This window comes from Fistularia commersonii, chromosome 23 (genome assembly GCF_037954325.1).
Source record: "Fistularia commersonii isolate RoL2024-O1a breed Wild chromosome 23, RoL_Fcom_v1.0, whole genome shotgun sequence".
NCBI classification, from domain to species: Eukaryota; Metazoa; Chordata; class Actinopteri; order Syngnathiformes; family Fistulariidae; genus Fistularia; species Fistularia commersonii.
This window is the reverse complement of record NC_141306.1, coordinates 14,951,077-14,960,639: the sequence shown is the minus strand read 5'-3', so window position 1 is coordinate 14,960,639 and position 9,563 is coordinate 14,951,077.

Below are 9,563 nucleotides of genomic sequence, written 5' to 3'. Positions count from 1 at the left end.
TTAAAGACTTAAAATGTCACAGTTGTGGCAAAACGGGACACATTAAAAGAGCAGGCAAAGGAACAATAACAGCTGCTCCAACACACAAAGGACATTATAGTTTGTATGAAAAGAACACAAAGTATGTGGAGGCACAAGAAACTGAACTGCCCATGTTCACACTAACAAGCATCCAAAAGTGTGAACATGCTTTTTGAACACATCGTGGTAGGTGACAAAGACATTGAGATGGCCATCGACAGGGGAGCAGCCGTGAGTATCATTTCAGAGAAACTGTTTCAGGCGAAGGTCCCAGAACAACCATGAGCCATGGGTGTAAAACTCAAATACAAACCGGTCCAAAATTAAAAAAAAATACAAGTCGAGGGCCAGAGTGGTTCAAGGTTTATTGAAAAACTTATTGCACCTATTGACCTAACCCAGGGGTACTCACACTTTTTCAGCATGTGAGCTACTTGAAAAATGACCAAGTCTAAATAATCTACTCACAACTTGCACTGAACTGAATCAGCAAGGGATGTATCGTCCGGGAAGCACCTGCTTAGAGCCGGCCTTATGAAGGATGACGTCACTCACCCGGAACCCTGCTTCGCTCGCAGCTTTTGCTTTTGAAGTTTGTTGTGTGAAAAGAGACTGCTCTCCGGACAATTGGGATTTTAATTCCTTCACCCCTCTCTCTCTCTCAGCTCGCTTTTCGGTGGGACGTCCGTGTCGTATGTTCCATGAACAGTCCGAAAATGCCACTCCACATTACCCTTCTTTGGTATTGCGATGTTAGACCGGCAGATGCGGCGAACGCACTTTGAAAATGTCATCGTAAAAAAGTCCTCCTCCAATTCCGTATGAAAGTGATAAGTTTTTATTTTCTTACTTGGTCCGGCTCCCCCATTCATTTTATACCCTTTCTTAAGTTTAAACGAAAAAAAGCGAGGTAACTTGCTGACTAGCTTGTTAGTTTTGCTGCACTTGGCGCTGTTGTTTGTGCTCGTGCAGTGACCTCAGTGTCAGAGAAAGTCAGATGTCATCTGACTGCCTGCCCTGTTTATCAAGTGACGGCATGGACGATAGGCTGACGTCTATTTTTTTTAATGCCACGGGATCTACCACTATTACCTTTGCGATCAACTGGTAGATCGCGATCGACGTATAGAGCACCCCTAACCTAGTGCGCATATTGACCCTGAAACTAAAGTTTAATTGGCTATTGAAACATATCTAATTAAAATGCATATTTTGCCCCTCCCAAAAAAGAATTTCCTTTAAAGAAAAATCCAACATACATTGTGGTCGTGAGAAAAAGAACATAATTGTGACAGAGGCAACATCCACAACACAGGGCTGAGCGAGCCAAAAGCACTTGCACATTTATGAGTACCTAGCCAGCTCCCCAACCTATACAGCCGCCCGAATTTCCAGCACCTCATTTGTCCAGCCTTGTCAGAGCGGATAACTTCCCGTCTCCATTCCCATCTTGTCTCGCACGAGCCGGCTGCACACCACAGCAGCTGCAGCCACGACAGTTCTAAAAATTTAGTTCTCAGTTTTCAGACAGAAAATGGGGACAAAGAAAGGAAAAGGGCTCACAGTTTTAAGAACTAGTGCATTTCACAACAGCTGGGTAACAGTAGCTTAGCTCAGTTGATAAAACTTTGTTTTTCTGAAACTTTCTGCATCTGGAGGTGCCAAGGCAGCATGGCTCCCATTGTTTACCCCCACATCAGCTGCCAGCGCTGCAGAGTGCTACAGCGCCACCCCATGAGTGACCCCAAGCCCCAGAGGAGCTGGGGAGGAGAAGACAAGGGGACCCCTTGCCACTAAACTGCAGCGTAAGAGGCAGAGACAACAGACCCGGCCTCCTGTCCCTTGTAGTGGGAAACGGCAGATCGCTTCCCAACAAGATGGACACGCCAACGGTGCTGACTCAACATCACAGGAGATGATGCGAGTGCAGCATCGTGATGTTTGCGAAGCCATGGCCGAACCGGTTCATTTCATCTCCGTTGGGCAGCTGGAACAAAAGAAAGCCGTAAGCCTTCCGCTTACGGCTTACGGTGTATGTGACTGAACGTAGTGTAACTCTGGGCACACCGCTGTCAAGGAAAATGTCTGCTGCAAGAATATTGAACTTTAAGCCGTTTGCATGAGGCCATTTTCCTCAATTTCCAGCAATTGTTATTGCTGTGTATATTTCCCTCCTCTGCTAACAGTGAGCGGGCCCATGATGTCCTGCTTTCCACCCTGAGCAGGCTGCAGACACAGTATCCACACGCCTCCTTCCGGATCTCCGGGGACTTAAACCACGCTTCTCCACCCTGCCTCAACGTTCATCACGTGTTGCACCAGGAAAAACACAAGACCAACACCCCTGCCTCCCTCGCTCCATCAGACCACAACCTGGTTCATCAAACACAAACCCCTCGTGCGCAGACAGCCAGCTGTGTATCATACAGTAAGAAGATGGTCCGAGAATCCCGAAGAAGCTCGAAGGGTCTGTTTTACAACAACTGTGAGGGGAGAACCTGTGATCCTCGTGGGGAGGACTTCAACAACATTACCGACTCAAATCTCCAGATATCTCAACTTCTGCCTGGAAGACATTGTACCCACCGGGACGGCACTGTGATCATCTGACATCGAACCCAGGGTCAATCCTGACATAAAGGCACCCTTAAGGACAAGGAAAGGGTCTTTAGGTAAGGGAACAAGGCAGAACTGACAGTAGCGCAGAGGGAGTTGAAGTGGAGAATTAGAGGGCAAAAGGACTACTGGAAGAAGATGGAGGACCAGCTGCAGCAAAGCATCAGTGGAGTCTGGGAAGACCTTAAGACCCCCCAGGCTGAGGGGGATCAGGGTTGGGTAAACCATCTTAACCAGTTTTTCAACAGGTTTACTCAGACACTTAACCCTCCCCCAACCCAGACGTTCCTGCTGCAGTTTCCCCCGATCTCTCTCACACACACGCACACACACACACACACACACTGGCCTCTCCTCCATTCACATCTCCAATTGCTTTCTCACTCCAAGCACCCAGCCACACCGGGTCAGGGAGTCTCTCACAACTGATCAGGCGAGAGACGAGCTCAGGAGAATCAAGGCTAGAAAGGCAGTGGGTCCGGATGGCATCGGCTCCTCAAGTCCTGCGCATGTCTTCAACTTGAGCATGAAGCTGGGAAGAGTTCCACAAGTATGGAAAACCTCTTGTGTGGCGCCAAAACCAAGGGACCTAAACAACTACAGGCCGGAGGTGCTGACATGCTCCTCATGAGGACGCCGGAGCGGCCGGTACTGACCCATCTATACCACCTCGTGAGAACTTCGATAGACCTACTACAGCTCGCCTACCAGCCTGGCATCGGGGTGGATGATGTGATCTTCTGCCTCCTGCACCCGGGTCTTTCTCACCTGGAGGAGCCTGGTGGCACGGTGAGAATCACATTCTTTGATTTCTCCAATTACCTTCAACACCATCCGGCCTCTGCTACCGAAGGACAAGCTGCAGCTCATGGGTGTGGACAATCAACTCCAAAGTGAATTTTGGACTACCTTACTGACTGCCCCACAGGATGTGAGGTGGAAGAACTGTCTCAGACATGGTGGTCTGCAGCTCTGGAGCTCCACAGGGAACGGTCTTGGCCCCTTCCTGTTCACCCTCGACACTGCGGACTTCACGCACCGTCAGACTCAAGGATGACGACGACAGGTACTCCAGGGAGCTGATATAGGGCGTTGTGGACCGGTGACTGCACAACTGCCTCTTGTTCAACACAGGATTAACCAAGGAGCTGGTCGTGGGTTTCCACAGAAGCAGGCACGCCAACACCCGTGAAGATTCCGGGATGGACATTGTGAGAGAGAGCGAGATTGGTCTCCTATGAGCACCTGGGGGTTTACCAAAAACAATAAACTGTACTGGTCACACTCTACTGATGCCCTCTACAGTCATGGCCAAAAAAATTTGAGAATGACACAACCATAGAAACATCTGGTAAACACCTAAAAAGAACAGATTTTGTGAAAGTGTCACTCAAAATGTTTGGCCATGACTGTACAGGAAAGGTCAGAGCAGACTGTGCCTGTTGAACAAACTCAGATCCTTTGGAGTAAAGGGGCGCTACGGAGGACCTTCTCTGACGCTAGTGACAGCAGTTTTCTTTGGAGTGATCTGCTGCAGCACCAACCTGTCAGTGGCTGGTAGGAAGGGACTAGACAAACAGCTGAAGATGACCAGCTCTGTCCTGGAGGGTTCCCTTTGACTCAGTGCAGGTGGTGGAAGAGAGAGGAATGATAGCAAGCGCTCGCCTCTGATGGACCATATCTCTCGCCTCGTGCAGATCATCGCGAAACCGAGCAGCTCCTTCAGCAACACACTCCTTCCACCCAGAATGTGCAAAGGAGAGATTTCACAGCTGCCGTTTAACACCCAGCTCTGCTTTCAATAGACATCTTTTCATTCACACACAGGTGTGGAGGTGCAGAGGTGCGCGGCGGGGAACCCGACACCCCAAGTCTAAGCGACAAACCACTGAGGTATAGCGTAAAGATATACAGGGAAAGTCTGTGATTCCAAAGTTTATACATAAGCCGCAAAAAGGTCTTTTTGCACGTGCATCCATGTGATCAGGAGACTGAATCACTTCTGTTGATTTTCTTTGACAAAGATGGCGAGTCAAACAAGAGCAGTTTTCAGTATTTTAATCCAGGCAATCGGATTTGACAAAACACATGCGCAAACATTCGCTTACGGCCAACGGTAGAAAAGGATGAAACCGGTTCATCGATCCTCAGCAAAAGAGGTGCAGCACAGCAGGGAAAACAGAACAAAAATGTAGATCAAAAAACACACTTGTCAGTTTCATTTCTTAAACTAAGTGCTGTAAATTGTTACTTTGAGTGAATCCTTAGTCGTGCCAGAAGTGTTAAAATGACAGAAAGAATACTTTGAGGAGTTCATGAATGCAGCCCTGCGATCAACCGGTGCAGGGTCCAGACGGTACCCCTTCTCTCACCCCGAAGACAAGCGGGATACCCTAACCCTGCAACCCAAAGTGCAGGATGAATGAAGACAACAGAGCAGAACATTGAGGACCCCAGAGTGAGCATGTACCTGAGGAACAGAGAAGGCTGTTGGTGCTGATGTCGGACACGGGAGATGTGCACAGTTTTGGTAAACAGAGGAAAGAAGTTAAGCCGCAAAAGGACTTGATTGGAAAGAGTTCTGGATGCTTAACCATGAGAAGTGTGATGATTTGGGAGCAAACGCACTGTTTGCTAGCTGCAGAACGGTGAGAGTACAGGGTGACCTGCATTGTGCCTTTGGGGCTCAAAGAAGAGCAGTGGAAGTGTTGTGCACATGTATGAGAGCTGTAAGATGGTGAGCCCCTTCCTTTTGGCTGACCGATGAGATTAGACAGGAATCTCCATGGACTGGAGCTTACAGATGATCTGTAATGACAGCAGGAAAATCTAGAAGTGGAGGAATGAGAGGCTACAGGCAGCAGAGGCTTTTAGGTAATCACGTTCATTCCAGAACAGGCAGTGTGGAAAAGAGGTGGCAGGTCAGGGGTAATGTTTGTTAAGAGTAACAGCCATCACAAACAGTGTACAAGGTGGTGCCATATGGTTTGGAGACCGTGGCCTTGGAGACTGGAAGCAGAAGTGAAGATGTTGAGGTTCTCCTTTGGAGAGACAAGGATCAGGAATGAGTCCAGATTTGTTGGAGGTAAGGCCAGAGTAGTCAGACTGAGATGGTTGGGTCATGTACGGTCATGGCCAAACGTTTTGAGAATGACAACCATAGAAACATCTGGTAAACACCTAAAATCCCTGAAGGAACAGACTTTGTGAAAGTGTCACTCAAAACTTTTAGCCATGACTGTACAGAAGAGAGATCGTGAATATTGGGAAGAGGATGCTGAGATTGGAAGAGCCAAGCAGGAGGTCTACAGGAAGTTGAACACATAGTTAGTCTGTATGGAAGAAGAGGATGCAGACAGGAGGGCTCGATTAGCCGTGGCAACCTCTGAAGACAGGAAGTAGATTGGAAGAAGGATGCTCTGATGTTGGAACCGTAACACATAAGATTTAGAGGAAGACCAAAGAGGAGATTTACGGATACAATTAGGACATAAGATTTTTCGGAGAGCAGTTAGATGGAGGAAATTTGGCCTTGCAAACCCTAAAAGGAACAGCAGAAAAGTAGCCAATGTGCCTTATAGCAATCCACACATGCTCAATACAAAACCAGCATTACATCCCTGGTCATACAGGCCACACTAAAACTAAATTTGGCTTAAATAAATGTCAGTTATGAAACTCTGGAAAAGGTGCAGATCAGCTGCAGCTCAAATCAGAAGGAATAACACCGAGGAAGACGTCCCCACAGGACCGACCCATTCCACAGGTCAACACCTCCCCTGGGCGGCTGCACGTCAGTTGTGCCCGGCTTTTAAGAAGTCAGCACACAGGATTGGCAGCAGCTGATTGTCTTCAGGTGTTCTGATTGACCACACAAAACACCTGCATGGCAATTTGAAACCCACAGAAAGGGGGACGGGTGCTGGTCCGAACATAAAATGCAGTGGCGGGCCGTGCATTTCACACCTTGGCCTTCAGTGGTGCTCCATTTATTAATGCACCCCTCAGTAACTGTTTTATGGCTATAGAAAACACCTTACGATGCAGAAATGCAGTATGAAGAGCCGTTACATAGCCGAGACAACTCTCATAGCCACAATATATGCTGTTGCTGAAGAAACAAAGCCGGAGTGCAGTAGAAGTCTCCTTCTACTGCTGCTACAACTGCGACACACACAAACAAGCAACAATAATACCCTCATAAAATTGCATTATTTAGGGAAATAGAAACATTTTACTCGCCAAAAATGTGGATTATTTGTAAACAAAATCCATCCTGCTTTCTTTCCTCAAAAAGAGTTTAATTACTCTGCTGTATAGATTATCCGTGCGCCGTACAGATTATCCTTCTCTATCGCCATCGGAGCTAATGCTGAAAGTCTAGCCTGCCCTGTTGTAAACTTTAGCTTCCCCTCCATTTAATCCAGAAGTCGTGACCGCTGCGCTGTCAAAACACTGTGCCACAACTTCATCCGGACTATCATTTTCCTCCAAAAATTGGATGATAAGTCTTGCGATGTCATCGGCTCGTTTCCCGCCGGTAACGTCTTTGAATCTGATAAAGTGCCCTTTGACACCTTTACATAACGCAAGACCAGTGCGCTGCCTTGCTCACTCAGCTGTAGATCCACTCTGGGTTCCCCAAAGGTTTTGGACAACACCGTCATGTTCAAGTGTCCAGCAGTGCTGCCTCGGTCAGGCAAGTCAAATTTACAAACCCAGTGTGACTCCAAACACCATGTTGATTAGTGGCAAATAACAAGCACCCCCTTCCGGCAAGACAATTTGCAGTGTTCCTCAAAGCCTGTGAGCCAGCGGTGCCGCTCGGACCGAAAGTGACGGACAAATCCTTTCCACCGACGTAGCAGTCTTTGTAGCTTCGGAATTGCCTGACCTTCCTCAACAGCCCTTGAAAAATCCGTCTGGAAAATGGCTTTGACAATAAATCTGCATCGAAGTTCTCTTCCTTCAGCCATCATTAGCTATTAAATCAACACAACTATATTTGTGTTTGTGCAGCTCGCTACAGATGCAGCCTGCTCTGGCTCAGCACAGCCTCTGACTATCCCATCAAAGGGTGTGTGACACGCTGACGTTGGCGAACCTTCCGGAGGGCCTCGGCGTCGCAACTCAAAATCTGATCGGTTGAAGCGACGGCTTCACCGACACTCATTTTTCGCCCGGAGGCCCGTGAATCTGATTCTGCAGGCCTCCGGGCAGATCGCTTTGACTTTGACCCTGCCCGGCAACAAATAATGGCTGAAATGTGATCAGTTAAATGTTTTCATATGAAAATACATGTCTGGAAGCAGCACAGCCAGGGAAAGGGCTGTCAGAGGAATTCGGAATGATTTCATTATTATTTATGGACAAAATATATTCATTTTTAGGCCAGCAGAGAAGGCCTTGCAGGCCCTGATAAAAGAGTGATAAAAAGGGATGACCTTTGATCGTCTCCTTTGGTGCCAAGCTGTTGTCTCACCGCTGCATCCTCAGAGATGTCCTGTTGTCTCCCGCTGCATCCTCAGAGATGTCCCTGCAGTCGAGGACGGTGTGAAAGCATCCAGCAGAGGTCGCTAGAGCCGCGCCGCCGCTCGGCGCGTCAGCCTTCAGCCTGGAGTACAAAGATCGTGTATTAACGACGTCAGCGCGACATCACTAGATGAGAATAAGAATAAGAACAACTTTATTTATCCCGAAGGAAATTGTTGTGCCAGAGTTTCAAGTAAAACATAACAGTAATAGATAATAGTGGGAAGGAGGGAGAATAAGAAATACAGTAAAATATAATATTTCATTTCACTGTGCAATATTCAGAACTGTGCAATATTTCATTTCATAGCAGTACATGACAATTTTTCCTCTTATCATACTATTGTGCACTCCTTACCTCACTTGTTACTAAGACACTTACAGTTTTATCACTTGTTTACTAAGACACTTTATAGTTTCACTGAGACACTTTATAGTTTATTTTTATTTCTAATTCTGCCTTTTCTTTTTATTATTTATTACTGTTATATTTTCTGTAACTCTGGCACAACAATTTCCTTCTGGATTAATAAAGTTGTTCTTATCTTATCTTATCTTATCTTATATAAAGTGTCAAAGTTAAGGCGATAAAGTGTTTTAAGGTCTTAAAAAGTGCAATGATTTGAAGATTCCCTTCGGCTGAAGGAAGAGGAATTAAAAAGTCTGATAGCCTCAGGTAGGAAAGACCTCCTGTGGCGTTCAGTGGAGCTCCTCGGTGGTATCAGTCTACGACTGAAAGAGCTCTGACAGGATGTCAGTGTGGCATGCAGGGGGTGATGGACGTTGTCCATGATGCTGAGGAGCTTCTCTGACACCTGCACCACAGACTCCAGCTCCACTCCAGGACAGATCCAGCTCTCCTGATGAGCTTGTTGAGTCTGTTGGTGTCAGCTGTCTTGATCCTGCTGCCCAGCACACAGCAGCGTAGAAGATGACGCTGGACACCAGCGAGTGGTAAAACATCTGCAGCATGGTCCTGCAGACGTTGAAAGATCTGAGCCTCCTGAGGAAGGACAGGCATCTCTGACCCTTCTTGAAGATGGTGTTGGTGTTCAAGGTCCAGTCCAGTTTATCGTCCAAGTGGACACCCAGGTACTTGTAAGTGTCCACAATGTCCACTTGTGAACCCCTGATGGTGACCGGGTTCAGGTGGGTCCTGAGCTGCTGGCTGTATCCTTTCATTTGTCCTGTAACTGGTCGTGTGTTGTTGTTGTTGTTTTTGCCTTTTAACTGTATTACCGTTGAGAACGTCTCTGTTTTGACTATTTACGAGACGTGACACCTCAGACGGTGTCGTGCTCGCCGCGGCGGCTGTGGGTTCGACGCATCTTCTCACATTAGACGATTTTTGAGTCCCTCTGCGCATGCGCGCTTGATGACGTAGCGTTGCGCGG